Source organism: Ranitomeya variabilis (genome assembly GCF_051348905.1).
Source record: "Ranitomeya variabilis isolate aRanVar5 chromosome 1 unlocalized genomic scaffold, aRanVar5.hap1 SUPER_1_unloc_1, whole genome shotgun sequence".
NCBI lineage: Eukaryota > Metazoa > Chordata > Amphibia > Anura > Dendrobatidae > Ranitomeya > Ranitomeya variabilis.
Genome location: NW_027507931.1, coordinates 1,733,839 through 1,752,802, shown reverse-complemented (window position 1 = coordinate 1,752,802; position 18,964 = coordinate 1,733,839). Strand labels below are relative to the sequence as shown.

Genomic DNA, 18,964 nt, shown 5'->3' with positions numbered 1-18,964 from the left:
AGAGTCTGCTATATACATCACATAGGATACAGTGAGACTAGTGTATATACATCACATGGGATATACTGAGACTGCTGTATGCATCACATAGGAGACACTAAGAGTCTGCTATACACATCACATAGGATACAATGATATTATTGTATATATCACATGTAGGGCCGGTTTTAGGCAAAGTGGGGCCCTAGGCAAAGTTTAAAATGGGGCCCCAAATGCTAACATATTGCACATCATACAGAAGCATTTCAGTAGTATTTACATGCGCTGATCTCAGGCCGCTAAACGAGTGTGATCGATAATACTGAAGTCGTTGGACGCTTTTTTCCCGGCCTATTTCCACCATCTGGGAAAGAATGAAGGGGACAGAACGATCACTAATAGATCACTAACAGATCACCATACAGTATCATGTTATCAGCAGCACATCTACAGTTTACACTGGCGATGTGCTGCTGAGACAATGATTATTATTCCGGCATAAACAATCCAATCACCCAATGAATATGCAGCATTTTGCTTGTTTAGTATAATACACCCCATAGTCCTCCATATAATATAATGTGCCCCACAGTCCTCCATATAGTATAATACACTCCTCATAGTCCTCCATATAGTATTATACACTTCCCATAGTCCTCCATATAGTATAATACACTCCTCATAGTCCTCCATATATTAAAATATACTCCTCAGTCCTCCATATAGCATAATACAATCCTCACAGTGCTCCATATAGTATAATACACCGCCATAGTCATCCATGTAGTACAATTCACTTCCCATAGTATAATGCACCCCATAGTTCTTCATATAGTATAATGTATTCCCCATAGTCCTCAATACAGTATAATTCAGCCCACATATAGTATAATGGAGCCACCACCCCACAGAGTATAATGCAGCCACCCCAGAGAATAATGTAACCCCCCCACAGAGTATAATGTAACCTCCCCATAGAATATAATGCAGCCCCCCATATAGTATAATGTAGCCCCCTCATAGAGTGTGATTCAATCACCTCTCATAGAATATAAATATAATACAGCCCCCCCATAGAATATAATGTAGCCCTGAACAGGATATAATACAGCCTACCTCCCCATAGAATATAATGTAGCCCCATCAAAGGGTATGATGCAATCATCCCTCATGTAATCTAATAAAGCCCCCCACAGAATATAATGCAGCCCCCTCCATAGAATATAATGTACCCCCCAAATATATAACACAGCCACATAGTATATAACACAGCCTCCTCCATAGAATATAATATACTCTGTTGTGATCCTAATGGCAGAGGATCTCAGGGTCTTCAGCAAAGTCTGCAAACATAAAAACTAGCTCTTAGGGAGGTGGTAACTGAGCTGACCACATACCTGATCCTAGCCCACAAATAATAGCAGCCGGGGAACGTGCCTACGTTGGTTCTAGACATCTCGCGCCAGCCGGAGATCTAACTAACCCTTTCAGAGAAAATACAGACCTCACTTGCCTCCAGAGAAATACCCCAAAGTAGATACAGGCCCCCAACAAATAATAACGGTGAGGTAAGAGGAAAGGACAAACGTAAGTATGAACTAGATTCAGCAAAGAGAGGCCCACTAAATAATAGCAGAAATATAGAAAACGGACTTATGTGGTCAGCGAAAAACCCTGCTAAAATATCCACGCTGAATATCCAAGAACCCCCGTACCGACTAACGGTATGGGGGGAGAATATCAGCCCCCTAAGAGCTTCCAGCAAAATCAGGAATCACATTATGAACAAGCTGGACAAAAAACAGAATAATACAAATAAACAAAAAACAAGAAAGCAGGACTTAGCTTATGTTGCAAAAATCAGGACCAGTAGACAAGAGCAACCAGACAAGGACTGATTACATGGATGCCAGGCAATGGACTAAGACTCCAGGAAGTTTAAATAGAAACACCCAGAGTCTTAACGAACAGGTGACTACCAAGCTGAGGAAAGAGAATCCAAGAGCCATACCGCGAGTGATCACAAGAGGGAGCCAAAAAGTATAGTTCATAACAGTACCCCCCCTTTAAGGAGGGGTCACCGAACCCGCACCACGACCACCAGGGCGATCAGGATGGGCAGCGTGAAAAGCACGAACCAAATCGGCCGCATGAACATCAGAGGCGACCACCCAGGAATTATCCTCCTGACCATAGCCCTTCCATTTGACCAGATACTGAAGCCTCCGTCTAGAGAGACGAGAATCTAAGATCTTCTCCACCACATACTCCAACTCGCCCTCAACCAAGACCGGAGCAGGAGGGTCAACAGCAGGAACCACAGGCACAATGTACCGCCGCAACAAAGACCTATGGAACACATTGTGAATGGCAAACGACGCAGGAAGATCCAAACGAAAAGACACCGGATTAAGGACCTCCAAAATTCTATAAGGACCAATAAAGCGAGGCTTAAACTTAGGAGAGGAAACCTTCAGAGGGACAAACCGAGAAGACAACCAAACCAAATCCCCAACACGAAGTCGAGGACCCACACCGCGGCGGCGGTTGGCAAAACGCTGAGCCTTCTCCTGAGACAACTTCAAGTTGTCCACCACATGATTCCAAGTCCGCTGCAACCTATCAACCACAGAATCCACCCCTGGACAGTCAGAAGGCTCAACATGACCCGAGGAGAAACAAGGATGAAAACCAGAGTTGCAGAAAAATGGCGAAACCAAAGTAGCGGAACTAGCCCGATTATTGAGGGCAAACTCAGCCAATGGCAAGAAGGTCACCCAATCATCCTGATCCGCAGAAACAAAACATCTCAAATAAGCCTCCAGCGTCTGATTAGTTCGCTCCGTTTGGCCATTAGTCTGAGGATGAAAGGCAGATGAGAACGACAGATCAATGCCCATCTTAGCACAAAAAGATCGCCAGAATCTGGACACAAACTGGGATCCTCTGTCAGACTCGATATTCTCAGGAATGCCGTGCAAACGAACCACATTCTGAAAAAACAAAGGAACCAGATCGGAAGAGGAAGGCAACTTAGGCAAGGGCACTAAATGGACCATCTTGGAAAAACGATCACACACCACCCAGATGACAGACATTCCCTGAGACACCGGAAGATCTGAAATGAAATCCATGGAAATGTGTGTCCAAGGCCTCTTCGGGACGGGCAAGGGCAAAAGCAACCCGCTGGCACGAGAACAGCAAGGCTTAGCCCGAGCACAAGTCCCACAGGACTGCACAAAAGCACGCACATCCCGTGACAAGGAAGGCCACCAAAAGGACCTAGCCACCAAATCTCTGGTACCAAAAATCCCAGGATGCCCCGCCAACACCGAGGAATGAACCTCGGAAATAACTCTGCTGGTCCATTTATCAGGAACAAACAGTCTATCAGGTGGACAAGAGTCAGGTCTACCAGCCTGAAATCTCTGCAACACACGTCGCAAATCAGGAGAAATGGCCGACAAAATCACTCCCTCTTTAAGAATACCAGCCGGCTCTGAGACTCCAGGAGAATCAGGCACAAAGCTCCTAGAGAGAGCATCAGCCTTCACATTTTTCGAACCAGGCAGGTATGAGACCACAAAGTCAAAACGGGAGAAAAACAATGACCAACGAGCCTGTCTAGGATTCAGGCGTTTAGCAGACTCGAGATACATCAGGTTCTTGTGATCAGTCAAGACCACCACACGATGCTTAGCTCCCTCGAGCCAATGACGCCACTCCTCAAATGCCCACTTCATGGCCAACAACTCCCGATTACCAACATCATAGTTCCGCTCAGCCGGCGAAAACTTCCTGGAAAAGAAAGCACATGGTTTCATCATAGAGCAACCAGAGCCTCTCTGCGACAAAACAGCTCCTGCACCAATCTCAGAAGCATCCACTTCAACCTGAAAGGGAAGTGAGACATCAGGCTGGCACAAAACAGGCGCCGAAGTAAACCGGCACTTCAGCTCCCGAAAGGCCTCAATGGCCGCAGGAGCCCAATTAGCGACATCAGAACCTTTCTTGGTCATATCCGTCAGAGGTTTAACAACGCTAGAAAAGTTAGCAATAAAACGACGGTAGAAATTAGCAAAACCCAAAAACTTCTGAAGACTCTTAACAGACGTGGGTTGAGTCCAATCATGAATAGCTCGGACCTTGACTGGGTCCATCTCCACAGCAGAAGGGGAAAAGATGAAACCCAAAAAGGAAACCTTCTGCACTCCAAAGAGACACTTTGAGCCCTTCACAAACAAGGCATTATCACGCAAAACCTGAAACACCATCCTGACCTGCTTTACATGAGAATCCCAATCATCAGAAAAAACTAAAATGTCATCCAGATAAACAATCACAAATTTATCCAGATACTTCCGGAAGATGTCATGCATAAAGGACTGAAACACTGAAGGAGCATTAGAGAGCCCAAAAGGCATCACCAAGTACTCAAAATGACCTTCGGGCGTATTAAATGCAGTTTTCCATTCATCTCCCTGCCTAATGCGCACAAGGTTGTACGCACCACGAAGATCTATCTTGGTGAACCAACAGGCACCCTTAATCCAAGCAAACAAGTCCGACAATAGTGGCAGAGGGTACTGAAATTTAACCGTGATTTTATTCAGAAGCCGATAGTCTATACAAGGTCTCAAAGATCCGTCTTTCTTGGCCACAAAAAAGAATCCCGCACCAAGAGGGGAAGAGGATGGACGAATATGTCCTTTCTCCAAGGACTCCTTTATATAAGAACGCATCGCGGCATGCTCAGGTACAGACAGATTAAATAATCGTCCCTTAGGAAACTTACTACCAGGAATCAAATCTATAGCGCAGTCACAGTCCCTATGAGGAGGAAGAGCACTGGACCTGGACTCACTGAACACATCCTGATAGTCAAGCAAAAACTCAGGAACTTCTGAAGGAGTGGAGGAAGCAATAGACACCGACGGGGAATCGCAATGAATTCCCTGACAACCCCAACTTGACACAGACATAGCCCTCCAATCCAGAACAGGATTATGAGCCTGTAACCATGGCAGACCCAAAACGACCAAATCATGCATTTTATGCAGAACAAGAAAACGAATCACCTCCCGATGTTCAGGAGTCATGCACATGGTCACTTGTGTCCAATACTGCGGTTTATTCTCCGCCAATGGCGTAGCATCAATTCCTCTAAGAGGAATAGGATTTTCCAAAGGCTCCAGGACAAAACCACAGCGCCTGGCAAATGACAAGTCCATAAGACTCAGGGCAGCGCCTGAATCCACAAACGCCATAACAGGGTAGGAAGACAATGAGCAAATTAAAGTCACAGACAAAATAAATTTAGGCTGCAGGTTACCAACGGCGACAGGACTAACAAACTTTGTTAGGCGTTTAGAGCATGCTGATATAACATGTGTGGAATCACCACAGTAAAAACACAACCCATTCTGACGTCTATGATTTTGCCGTTCAGTTCTAGTCTGAATTCTATCACATTGCATTAAATCAGGCGTCTGTTCAGACAACACCGCCAAAGGATTAGCGGATTTGCGCTCCCGCAAACGCCGATCAATCTGAATGGCCAGCGTCATAGAATCATTCAGACTTGTAGGAATGGGAAAGCCCACCATCACATTCTTAATAGTTTCAGAAAAGCCATTTCTGAAATTTGCGGCCAGAGCACACTCATTCCACTGAGTAAGCATGGACCATTTCCGAAATTTTTGGCAATACACTTCAGCTTCATCCTGGCCCTGAGAAATAGCCAGCAAAGCCTTCTCTGCCTGAATTTCAAGATTCGGCTCCTCATAAAGCAATCCGAGCGCCAGAAAAAACGCATCAATATTCGCCAATGCCGGATCTCCTGGCGCCAATGAGAAAGCCCAATCCTGAGGGTCGCCCCGCAAGAAGGAGATAACAATTTTAACTTGCTGAGCTGAGTCTCCAGACGAACGAGGTCTCAAAGAAAGAAACAATTTACAATTATTCCTAAAATTCCTAAATTTAAATCGATCTCCAGAGAACAGCTCAGGAATAGGAATCTTACGCTCTGACATAGGACTGCCAATAACAAAATCCTGAATGCTCTGCACACGAGCAGCAAGCTGATCCACACCAGTAATCAGAGTTTGCACATTCATGTCTGCAGCAGAGTTTCAAGCCATTCAGAGGTAAAGGGGAAGGAAGAAAAAAAACAAAAACAAAACAAAACAACTCAGAACTTCTTTTTTTCTTTTAATCCCACTTCTGCAATGCATTAACTATTCAGTGGCCTGGCATACTGTTGTGATCCTAATGGCAGAGGATCTCAGGGTCTTCAGCAAAGTCTGCAAACATAAAAACTAGCTCTTAGGGAGGTGGTAACTGAGCTGACCACATACCTGATCCTAGCCCACAAATAATAGCAGCCGGGGAACGTGCCTACGTTGGTTCTAGACGTCTCGCGCCAGCCGGAGATCTAACTAACCCTTTCAGAGAAAATACAGACCTCACTTGCCTCCAGAGAAATACCCCAAAGTAGATACAGGCCCCCAACAAATAATAACGGTGAGGTAAGAGGAAAGGACAAATGTAAGTATGAACTAGATTCAGCAAAGAGAGGCCCACTAAATAATAGCAGAAATATAGAAAGCGGACTTATGTGGTCAGCGAAAAACCCTACTAAAATATCCACGCTGAATATCCAAGAACCCCCGTACCGACTAACGGTATGGGGGGAGAATATCAGCCCCCTAAGAGCTTCCAGCAAAATCAGGAATCACATTATGAACAAGCTGGACAAAAAACAGAATAATACAAATAAACAAAAAACAAGAAAGCAGGACTTAGCTTATGTTGCAAAAATCAGGACCAGTAGACAAGAGCAACCAGACAAGGACTGATTACATGGATGCCAGGCAATGGACTAAGACTCCAGGAAGTTTAAATAGAAACACCCAGAGTCTTAACGAACAGGTGACTACCAAGCTGAGGAAAGAGAATCCAAGAGCCATACCGCGAGTGACCACAAGAGGGAGCCAAAAAGTATAGTTCATAACAATACCCCCATAGTATATAGCACAGCCCACATAGTAGTATATAGCACAGCCATGTAGTATATAGCACAGCCCACACAGTAGTATATAGCACAGCCCACACAGTAGTATATAGAACAGCCCACACAGTAGTATAAAGCACTGCCCACACAGTAGTAAACAGCACAGCCCACACAGTAGTATACAGCACTGCCCACACAGTAGTATACAGCACAGCCCACATAGTAGTATACAGCACAGCCCACACAGTAGTATACAGCACAGCCCACACAGTAGTATACACCACAGCCCACACAGTAGTATACAGCACAGCCCACACAGCAGTATACAGCACAGCCCACACAGTAGTATATAGCACTGCCCACACAGTAGTATACAGCACTGCCCACAGTAGTGTACAGCACAGCCCACACAGTAGTGTACAGCACAGCCCACACAGTAGTGTACAGCACAGCCCACACAGTAGTGTACAGCACAGCCCACACAGTAGTGTATAGCACAGCCCACACAGTAGTATACAGCACAGCCCACAGTAGTATACAGCACTGCCCACAGTAGTATACAGCACTGCCCACAGTAGTATACAGCACCGCCCACAGTAGTATACAGCGCCGCCCACAGTAGTATACAACACTGCCCACAGTAGTATACAGCACTGCCCACACAATAGTATACAGCACTGCCCACAGTAGTATACAGCACTGCCCACAGTAGTATACAGCACTGCCCACAGTAGTATATAGCACAGCCCACAGTAGTATACAGCACTGCCTACAGTAGTATACAGCACTGCCCACACAGTAGTATACAGCACTGCCCACACAGTAGTATACAGCACTGCCCACAGTAGTATACAGTACTGCCTACAGTAGTATACAGCACTGCCCACACAGTAGTATACAGCACTGCCCACAGTAGTATACAGCACTGCCCACAGTAGTATACAGCACTGCCCATACAGTAGTATACAGCACTGCCCACAGTAGTATACAGCACTGCCCACAGTAGCATACAGCACTGCCTACATCCCCCCTTCCCCCCCGCCTCTCTCCTCCCGAGAATGGCCGCACAGTCCAGTAAAAAAAACAAAAAAAACACAAGCTCCTTACCTCTCCCCTAGCCCGCGCTGCTCCCTGCTCCTGTGTCGTCGGCTGCTGCCGCACTGCCTGACACACAGTGAGTACGCGATGACGCGCACCCGCTGTGTCAGAGGCAGAGCGGGAAATGATGGGAGAGGGAGCGTCAGTTGACGCTCTCTCCTCCATCATTGCTTTGAACTGTACCGGCAGACGCCGGTATAGTTCAATGCGGCGGGGGAGTCGGCGCTGGTGGCAGGCGGGCCCCCCTGCCTCACAGGGGCCCCATAGCGGCTGCGTGACTTGCCGCTTGCTGGGGGCCCCTGGGGGAGCCGGGGCCCCAGGCAGCTGCCTGGTCTGCCTGCCCCTAGCGCCGGCCCTGATCACATGGGATATACTGAAACTGCTGTGTGCATCACATAGGAGACACAAAGAGTCTGCTATATACATCACATCGGATTCAATATTATTGTATATACATCACATGGGATACACTGAGCTTGCTGTATACATCACATAGAAGACACTGAGAATGTGACACCACGACTCTGCTCACGGCGTGAGTAGTGACTAGCATCACAGACCCGCTCCCCGATGTTGCTTGCAGAGGTAGCATCGGAGGAAGGCAAGCTCAGTGATCTGGCAACCTTCAGAGCAGCGCTTACTAGCTCTACATCGAACAGCTTGGATGCGCACACTTTTTTCCTAGAAAAACGGCCGCCTCTGAGGGTGCGATAACCTTGGCAATGAGCAGTAAACTATACAACTAAAATTCCTCATGTCCTTGAGAATAGAGAGAATTTTTAATAAGAGGTAAATAACAACAAACTTTCTTAATTTTACCCATTTAATAAGATGAGACAATCCCCATAAGTATATTCCAAATGTATTCATGGAAACATGGCGGTCGTCTTTAAGCATGAAGGATGATGGTGTGAAGGCAAGGGAAATCTCGGAGGAGGAGAGGCGGCTGCGGAGATTTATCTCTCGCTACTTTCTTTTTGTAGTGTATCACACACACTCTGGAATACCGACATATGATCCGATTTACTGCTCTATTCATGTCCTGAGAATAAATTGCTGCCTGTGAAGAGATGTTCCGTGTCCTCCGATGTCCTCTGCACCTGTTATTATTGTGCCCCTAGTGCTCCTGCTGTCGGTTACAGGTTGTTTTTGGCTATACTCACATGTACCGTAAAGCCATAAGGACTTACGGTACATATATATCCGGACGCTATTATAGATATGGTTCTTACGGTTCTAAAATTATATTTTTGCAGCAAGTGTCGCTATAAAAAAGCTTGCCTTATAATGATGTAAAAAAAAATAATAAAACATCAGTCAATTTCAAGTGTTTCATTTTCACTCTTGTTTTTTTGGTTTCCAAGTGCTGTAACATCTTTTCCCCCGCATTCACATAACGTTATGATTTTCATTTTCGTTTCTGGTGCTGAATTGTAATTTTGCATGAAACCATATAATTTACCTAAAAAAGGAGAAAATATTCTACGTGGGATGATATAAAAAAAAGAAACAAAACAAACTCTTCCAGCAATTCCAGTATTGTCATTCTTGCTTTCCTTTTTACAAATTGCGCTCTGTTGTAAGAATTAAAGAATTACCTGGTCACTTAGTCTGCAGGTAAGTACAATTAAGGTACTTAAAAACAAAAACAAAATAAAAATATATTTTTTTAAGCAATTTTTGGGAACCCATAACTTTATTTTTTTGCCAGTAAGGGCTAAGTTTGGCACCATATTATGGTTCGTATTTGGACCCCCAACAATCTGCAAAGTTGATAACTGTCCTGCGGCTAGGTGATAACTTAAACTCTTTGAACAATCCCCTTTAAGATGGTAACACACCTTCAATCACTGTCACCTATTTCTCTCTTCATACACATGCATGCACGATTCCAGCGAATGTACGTGTTTTTTAAACAATGGAAAGAGTAAGACACCTTTTCCAGCTGAGAATTAATATCCCCATCCTTCTTTCCCCCGATATCACTCAAGAGGTCCCCCCCAGACACTGGATGGTCTATCAGACCTAACAAAACATGGGGATTTTCCCAACTTTGCAGTTTTCGACATGATGTAAATGTCTCTGTTCTCCTGAATCCAAAGTTGTTTTTTTTTCCCTGCGCCTCTCCGTTCCTGAGACATGCCCCACTCTTCACTATACATAAATCTTTTTTAGCCAAGTGGGTGTTTTTCCTTCTAAGACACCCACAGAGAAGAGAAGAGGACTACGCCAACTTTACTAACAAGACCAGATTTATGTACAGGAAAGAGGAGGCCATAGGTCATAAAAGGAGAGGCGCAGGAACAAATGAAAAATAAATTCAGAATCGGGAGAACGGGGGCATTTCCACCAGTTGAAAACGTAACATTTTTATGGCAGGTGACAGATCCCCTTTAAATGGGAACTCCAGCCCAAATACCACACACTGATGCGAGCCGGCAGATGTCTGAAGATGTGACGTCACCACCATCCAACGTGGAGGCCAATCGGACCGGATTACCTCTTCAAGGACTATGTTCAACCAGTGTTTTTTAAGGTGTTATTTTTTAGCTTTCGTTCCTCTTCTGTTTCATCGAGCTCCTCTATGAAATATAAATGAGGAGCGCAGCGGTCAGGAATGAGTTTGCTTTGCTCCGTTGCCGCATAGATTTCTGCACATTAGGGAAGCGGACAGTAAATGATTGTGTTCTCCTGGCCAGGTTGAAGCTGTTCATCATTTCTATGGAGCTCAGCCATGGAGCCGGTGATCTGCTTCCTCTTGTTTCCCACTCACCCTGTTGCTTTGTTTTCATTGCAGGGGATACGGTGAATCACCCATACCCATCTCCTGATTTTCATGTCTCATCAGATTTTTCTCTCCCGATGGGTTCTTCTGAACAACTCCCGATAGAAACGCAGAGTTTGGCCCAGAACCTGACAGCTGGTAACCTTGGATTCAATTATGGATTTGTTGGTTTGCAGACACAAGTGACTCAGAAATTTGTAGACACAAACAAAACCTGGTGGAGCTTCTCGGAGGCAAAAAAGACAAAGCAGCGGCATATTGATGGGAGAATTCATAAATAATTACCACGATGGTTGGTCTTCTCTCTTCGGATCCACACTATGTGACGTCCGTATGTCAGAGTTTTTCAAAGACGAGCAAATTAAAAAAGTTTATAAAACATTATTCACTGATGGAAAGGACCCGGAGAGGGAAATATAGTCATCGGCTTGGCTCTTTGTGTGGGGGAATTTATTTGACCCTTTCCGACAGAGATAGAACTTGAAGCTCCTAGCCTCCAATTGGTAGCAATGCCCTATACTTAGTATTTGTCTACTGGTGTCTATCGGTCCCCTCAGGCATTAGCTCATGATCTCTGCTACCCTTATAGTTGCTCCCTTCCTTTGTGAGAGCTGGCATCTCATCATCTCAGCGACTACTCAAAGTAAAAACAAGCGTCAAACCCATCTTCCCGGACAGCGTTTGCTCCAGGCGGAGCATCAAAGAAAGTGGGTGCAAAGGTTCCTTCGCTCTGTTGTGCTCACTGCTACATACAATGTCACCGATACCTAACGGCTGGGAAATTTAATCTTATACAGTTTTTGTTCTAGAATTTTTCAAGGGTTATTATGTGGATGTTAGGAACCCGAAAGCTGATAGGCACCAAGTCTGACTTCTACCCCATTCAATTGAAAATTATGCAAAACACTAATTCAAGGTGAAGAATTTAAGTATTAAAATATCTATCTAGAAAAAAAAATGGAACATCACAAGATAAATTGTATGACGGGTGCCAGGCCTACCCAGCAAAACATCTGATTATTGGACCGGTATATATAAAAAAAGGAAAAAGCAGGCAGCACTTCAATATTTACCAAAACACGTGGATTTTATTCAGCCCATGTGGCGTATCGACGTTTCGATTCAACTGCACCTTTTTCAAGCTTTTGGTGCTTAAAAAGTTTGAATATTCCATATTTCTGCATAAATTTGAGCTAACAATATTTCAGATTTTCACTCAAATTCTATAAGCAGATATAGATAATCAAATCTAAAAAAATTAGTAAAAAATATTAGACTTTTATTGAAGCAAATGATCTGATGTCAAAGGTCTGTGAGTGGCAAAATACATGAACCTTTAGGATAGATATCAAATAATCTGAAGGCGATTTATAAAGTTTGGTGTTTTCCATCACTGGGATGATAATCAGATGTGAGTGTGTTTTATAAAAATTGATGAAAAAAGGTGCAAATTATATAATAAGTTGGGTCCTTAATTTAAAAAAAAGTTGCCTTATACAAAAGCAGCTTTAAAAGTGGTTTTCCAGTTGTTGTATGTAGCAGTGGTGGCATTTTCTGCTGCAACATGTGAACACAGCCTTATAGTATTGCATATAGTGAATTATTTCTTATGCTTGGGTTTGTTACGGCTCGATTTATCGAATTATGACTTATAATCCATCCTGATACGTTAATGTGGGTGTTCAGCATATACTACAAAAAGTCATTATCGGTCCCCGCACCGCGCGGCTGCTGGCGAACGGATTCTATGCGCTGCGCATTGTATTTCATCCTCCATTGTGCGGCTACAAATCAGATGAATAACCTCCACAACAGCTGCATAATCATCATTTATTTATGGCTGTTAAGAAGTGGAGAACCTCTATGTTATTCTGACAGCGTGCTGTAAACCACCGCAGGAGCAGACTGTACCCGACGCGTACAACTTTATTTATGGCAAACGAATAATTTCATGACACAAGCCATAACGTTGGCTTCCTGGCAGTTTTATAAAACAATCAAAACTTTTTCTAACTAGTGGAAAAATAATGAAGCAAAGTCTGCCTGATCGATTTACTGCAAAAAAACGTTGAAAATAAAATTAATTTCACCTCCCCCGCTCTAAACTTAAGACCGAAGCCCTTTTCGTCTCCACCAAACAGAATATTTTCATAGCTTCATTTGACATAGCAGCTAAGATACCGATTTTTCCATATACAAAAAATGTGTTTACCTGCTGCCACCACTAGGAGGAGCACACTGCTTACAGATTAATGCAGTTCTCAATAAGTTCAAGGAACCTCATGGGCAGGGTTTCCCAATATTTGGAAGCAAACTAAAATGATATAATTACTTCTTCAGCCACTAGGCTGGTGGTGGGTACCATGAATATATTCTGTCTTATTTGAAGCAGATATCATGGCTCCAGCTACATCTGTTTAATGAGAATGCCGGCTAAACGGATGCATCTGTATATTGGTGAAATAACTTTGATGCATTTGGTATAGTGGGGTTTCTCCACATTTGATCTACTATCAATATAGAGTGGGGTAAGCTGATTGTGGCTATCATGGATCCTATCTGATTTAAAGCTGTGAGTATTGGTGTACTATTAACCCCTGTAGTGTTTCAGGAGTGACTGTCTAATGATAGCGGCAACACACTGTCCATTAGGGCACATCAGAAAATTTCAGGGTCAGCCCCTGAGGAGCGGGAGCACCACAATGTTCCCCCCTAGGGTGCCAACCTTTGCTGACAGGCAGAGTTGCAGCACAAGATTGATATAAGGTCTATCATGGTGCAAAAATGTGATATCCTAATCATTTGTTTACATGGTTGCAGATTTTGTATATTATATCTTGTTTGTCAGTGTATGATTTTATTAAGGTGATTTAATAAAGTTCTTATTTTAGTATATTAGGTCCCCATATGATTCCCAACACAAATTTTCTTTCATTAATTTTGAGATTTCCTAGTACCTTAAAACTAATTAAAATAATATATAATTACTTCTTCAGGACATAGGGGAACTTTATAACGTACAGATTTTTGTGGTTCTCAATGAGTTCAAAGAACCTCATAGGCAGGGTTTCCTAAAACCTGCAAGATAACTAAAATGATATAATTATCTCATTAGCCACTAGGCCCAGTGTGGGGAACCTTTTTTCTGCCAAGGGCCATGTAGATATTTAATCAGTTCCTCGGGGGCTGTACAAATTGTGCGCTAACTCCACCCACAAAGAAAGTCTTGACACTGGCCCTGGTGTCAGGAGTCAGACGTAATGTTTCATTGCACGCACCTCATGGTTCAGTAGTGAATGCTGCGTGTGCGTGATCATAGAGCAAGAAGAAATTAAAAGGCAGGTGGCCATCAAAAATCTGAACGGGGGCCAGAGAAAATGTCCGGTGGACCTGAGGTTTCCCATCCCTGCACTAGGGGGATCTTACTAAATACAGTTTTATGCAGTTCTTAATAAGCTCAAGGAAACTCATGGGCGAGGTTTCCTAATACCTGGAAACTAAGTACTTTTTTTCATCACTTCTTTAGCTACTAAGAGGAGCTTACTCCATACAGATTTATGCAGCTCCCAATAACTTCAGGCAGGGGAGAAATGTGGGTTGTTAGTGGCTGCCTGGGGCAAAGCAAGTAAACCACTAATAATACCCCCGAGTATCTCTAAAAATACATTTTCTGTTTACTGCCACCTTTAAACAAATAATGTCCCCTTCAAAAAGTATTAATGTCTCTTACTGCCCCATTAAAAAAGTAATAAATCCCCCCTAGTGCTCCCTTTAGAAAGTATGAATGCCTGCTTAGTGCCCCCTTAAAGTAATAATGCTTACCTTTGTACTACCCCCCAAAACAATAAGATTATACTCATCTAATCTGAGCGACCAAGTCCTCTTCTCCCCAGCACACAAAAGGACATTTTGTTGGCCATAGGTCTACACCATCCTGTGGACTAAAGGATGGAGAATGATGGGGACTATTGAACTCTGCTCTACCACAGGATCTAACTGTATTGTCATCCTTATGGTCCTGTTAAGAGTTCAAAGAGGTTCTCACATAGACATTCGGGGTGTCCAGCAAGAAGTCTGGGTAGGTGGATCTTTGATTCTAGTGACCTCATTGCTACGTTCTTTATTTTTTCCTTTTGAAATTGGATTTTGGACCCAGAACAACCTGTCCTGTAATCTCCTTACACTTTACCAGAGTTTAGGAAACTTCAAGGGTGTGGAATATGTCAATAAAAACCAATTAAAATGAGGTAATTACTTCTGCAGCCAATGGTGGAGCTTAATTCTCATAGACTGATATAACTCCTGATGGGTTCAAGGAACCTCATGGGTGGAGTTTCCCTATAACTGGAATTTCTAATTTATAATGCAGTTCATTAAAAGTTTTTATGCACAAATCTTATGACAGAATTGTTTTATAATTAGATGCTGGCTAAGTTGCTCTTAAAGGAACAAACACATTCAGCAGTAAACAGTGCTCCACAGCATTACAACATCAGTCTGTTTCTGGTAGCCTGGGGCAAAGCCACCAAATCCGGTTAGAAAAAGTACATTTCTCCTTCACCATTGTGAGTGGGGGAGGGGAAGGGACAACTGATTCTGGCACATAATGAGAAAAAGCAGGATCCCTTTAAGAAGCCAAGTGAGCTGACATAAGTTGTCGGTGATTTATCCATCTCTTACTTCTACGTTTATCTCTCAGTAATGAGGACCTGAGTCGTCAAGAGACTGATGAGGAAAAATCAGCAGCTCGATGTTTTTGACACGGATAATTCATTTTAATCTGTGTAACTGCCTGTTCCTTTGGATTATCAAGTGTGGGACGCTGCGGGTCATTTACCATGTACACACAGCAAAATGGCAGAAAACTGTTATCTTGATCGCTACGTAGAAGTGAGGATCTAGAAGCAAAGACTGGCCATAGAACAAGAGCACATGGTTCATCCAGTCTGCCATTATCTTTCTATCTATCTATCTATCTATCTATCTATCTATCTATCTATCTATCTATCTATCTATCTACCGATATGCTGCATTCAGGCCAACTCGCGTATCAAGGAATCTAAATGGATGGAGGGGCCCCGCCGATGCCAGTGCTGGTTTTAACTGAATGTGTGTGTTCAGACACCCATCCAATTGTAAAGTATTGAAGAGCAGAGAGCCACTGGCTCCCTGCCCACAATATCTACACACGTTAGCCTATCAGAGTCCATCGACACCATACCATATGGGGATTAAAGTGGGAGACATTATACTATATGGTGGCCAAAGAGAAAGACATTATACTTTATGGGGGCCATAGTGCAGGACATTATATTATATGGGGGCCAATAGGAGGACATTATATTATATGGGGGACAAAGAGTGAGACATAATACTATACGGGGGATGAAGAGAGAGACATTAAACTATATGGGGAAAAAGAGGAAGACATTATACTACATGGGGGCAAAAGAGGGAGACATACTACATAGGGGATAAAGAGGGACATTATACTATAAGGGGGTCCAAGAGGAAGACATTATACTATATGGGGGCCAATGTTGGGATATTATATTATATGGGGACAAAGAGGGAGACATTATACTATATGTGGGACAAAGAGGAGGACATTATACTATATGGGGACTAAAGAGGGAGAGACTATACTATATGAGGGCCAAAGAGGGATACGTTGTTATATATATGGGGGTCAAAGAGGTGGACATTATATTATATTGGAGCCAGAGAGCGGGACATAATACTATATGGGATCAAAGAGGGGCACATTATACTACATGGGTGCCATATAGGGTACATTAAAATATATTGGGACAAGAGAGGGTGACAATAACTAGACTACTATTACTACATATAATATACACTATCTACAAAGCTTCTGTTTAGAAGTGTTTATTCCTTGTATGTGGTATAATTCTGTTACTATGTGGTGGCAATATGTGGCCTGGACATGGTGTTGTGCCTGCCACTTAGTGAAAAATAATATCAGCTGGTTCAACATATGGCCTATATTTAGGTGTCTCATTACCAAGGTACCACACAAAAAAAGAGCTCATGATCAGTAAAAGCAGTGAGCAGTCTCAAGACCTTCACAACCTTATTGTTGCAAAACATGCTGATGGCATTGGTTGCAGAAGAATTTGTAAACTACTAACGGTTGAAGTGAACACTGTTGGGGCCATAATCCAGAAGTAGAAAGAACATCATTTCACCATAAACTGGCCAATACCATGTGCTCCTCGCCGATTTTAGACAGAGGAGTGAAAAAAGTTATCAGAAGAGTTGTCCAAGAGCCAAGTACCACCTATGAAGAGCAACAGAAAGACCTGGGATCAGCAGGTACAATTATTAAAAGAAAACTACAGAATAAGTAATGCACTCAACCTCAACAGCCTGTATACTCGCTCGCCACGCAAGACTCCATTGCTTAATAAAAATCATATTCAAGCGCGAGGAAAGTCTGCTCAAGAACACTTAAACAAGCCTGAGAAATGCCGAGAAAGTATATTCTGGTTAAATGAGACCAAAATTAAACTCTTTGAATGCCATAATATACACCATTTTTGGAGGCCAAAAGGTACTGCATATCACCCTAAAAACACCATACCAACAGTGAAGTTCGGAGGTGGTAACATCTTGGTGTGGGGCTGTTTTTGAGCATATGGCGCTGGCAAACTTCATGTAACTGAAGGAAGGATTAATGGACAAATGTAACAAGACGTTCTTGATAAAAATCTTCTGCCATCTACGAGGATGATGAAGATAAAATGAGTGTAGACAATGATCCCAAACACACAGCAAAGGAAACTCTCAATTGATTTCAGAGAAAGAAAATAAGGCTGAGTCCAAGAGAAAATGTATGGAAAGAACAAAAGCTCAGAGTTCATAGAAGGAGCCCACAGGACCTTCAGGGTACGTGCACATGTTGCAGTCCGCAAAGATTCGCACCAGTTTTCCATCTGGTTTACAGTACCATGTAAACCTATGGAAAACAAAATCCGCAGTGCCCATGCTGCAGAAAATACCGCGCGGAAATGCTGCGGTTTATTTTCAGCAGCATGTCAATTCTTTGTGCGGATTCCGCAGTGTTTTACACCTGCTCCTCAATAGGAATCCGCAGGTGTAAAACCGCAGGTGAAATCTGCACAAAAAACGCTGCAAATCCATGGTAAATCCACGGGTAATCCACAGGTAAAACGCAGTGCGTTTTACCTGCGGATTTTTCAAAAACTGAGCGGAAAAATCCGCACAGAAATCCGCAACGTGTTCACATAGCCTCAGGATTTGAAGAGTGTTTGTGTGGAAGAAGGGGTCAAAATCACACCTGAGCAATGCCTGCGACTAGTTTCTCCATACAGAAGGCATCTTGATGTTGTCATCACCAAACAAGGTATTAAATAAATTTCAGTACGTGTGTTCAATACTTCTTCCCTGTGTCATTTCTCATTTTACACATAATTTATGCAAATCTATGGTTTTGATTTCTTTACCTGTGTGGATTGGATGGGTTCTTACTGACATCTGGTGAGAATTTCATGTCAACAGCACCTTTAGAAATATATTTACTTAGAAAATTGGTGATGTGTTCAATACTTATTTCACTCTCTGTGGATGCTAGATACAGAAATTATATAGCTATACAGCTGATACTATTGTTCCACAAACTTTACCTGTTTTAGTTGTGTTAAGGACTATCCACTATAAGAAAACCATGGCTACTGCATTCGTTCAGAAACCCCTGACCACAGATTGTGTGCGGTATTGCAGCTCAGTTCCATTAACTTCAATGGGGTTGTGTTGAGTTACCAGACACAATCCATAGTCAGGGGTGGCAATTTTTCTGCATGTTTTTCTTATTCTGGACAACTCCTTTAACACTACAATGTATTGATTGGAGAAGGTGTGATCTCAGCAATATACACTGTAACCTCTTTCTCCTCTGCTGATTAATGAGGGATTTATAATCAATGAAGCGCACAGAGGATAAGTGCGGGGCGATGTGGTGTGTCCTGTTCCTCCATAATTATCACTTATTGATCATATGGAGAGAATTAAGTGTGCGCCACACAAGTAACGGACAACTGGACAGAAAT

General features: G+C 43.1%; 1 protein-coding gene across 2 annotated transcripts in view; it reads right to left on the bottom strand.

Annotated features, from left to right (window-relative positions):
- Positions 1-18,964, bottom strand: part of KCNJ6 (potassium inwardly rectifying channel subfamily J member 6) — a 251,507-nt gene that overhangs the window by 198,964 nt on the left and 33,579 nt on the right. The window lies entirely within an intron of this gene.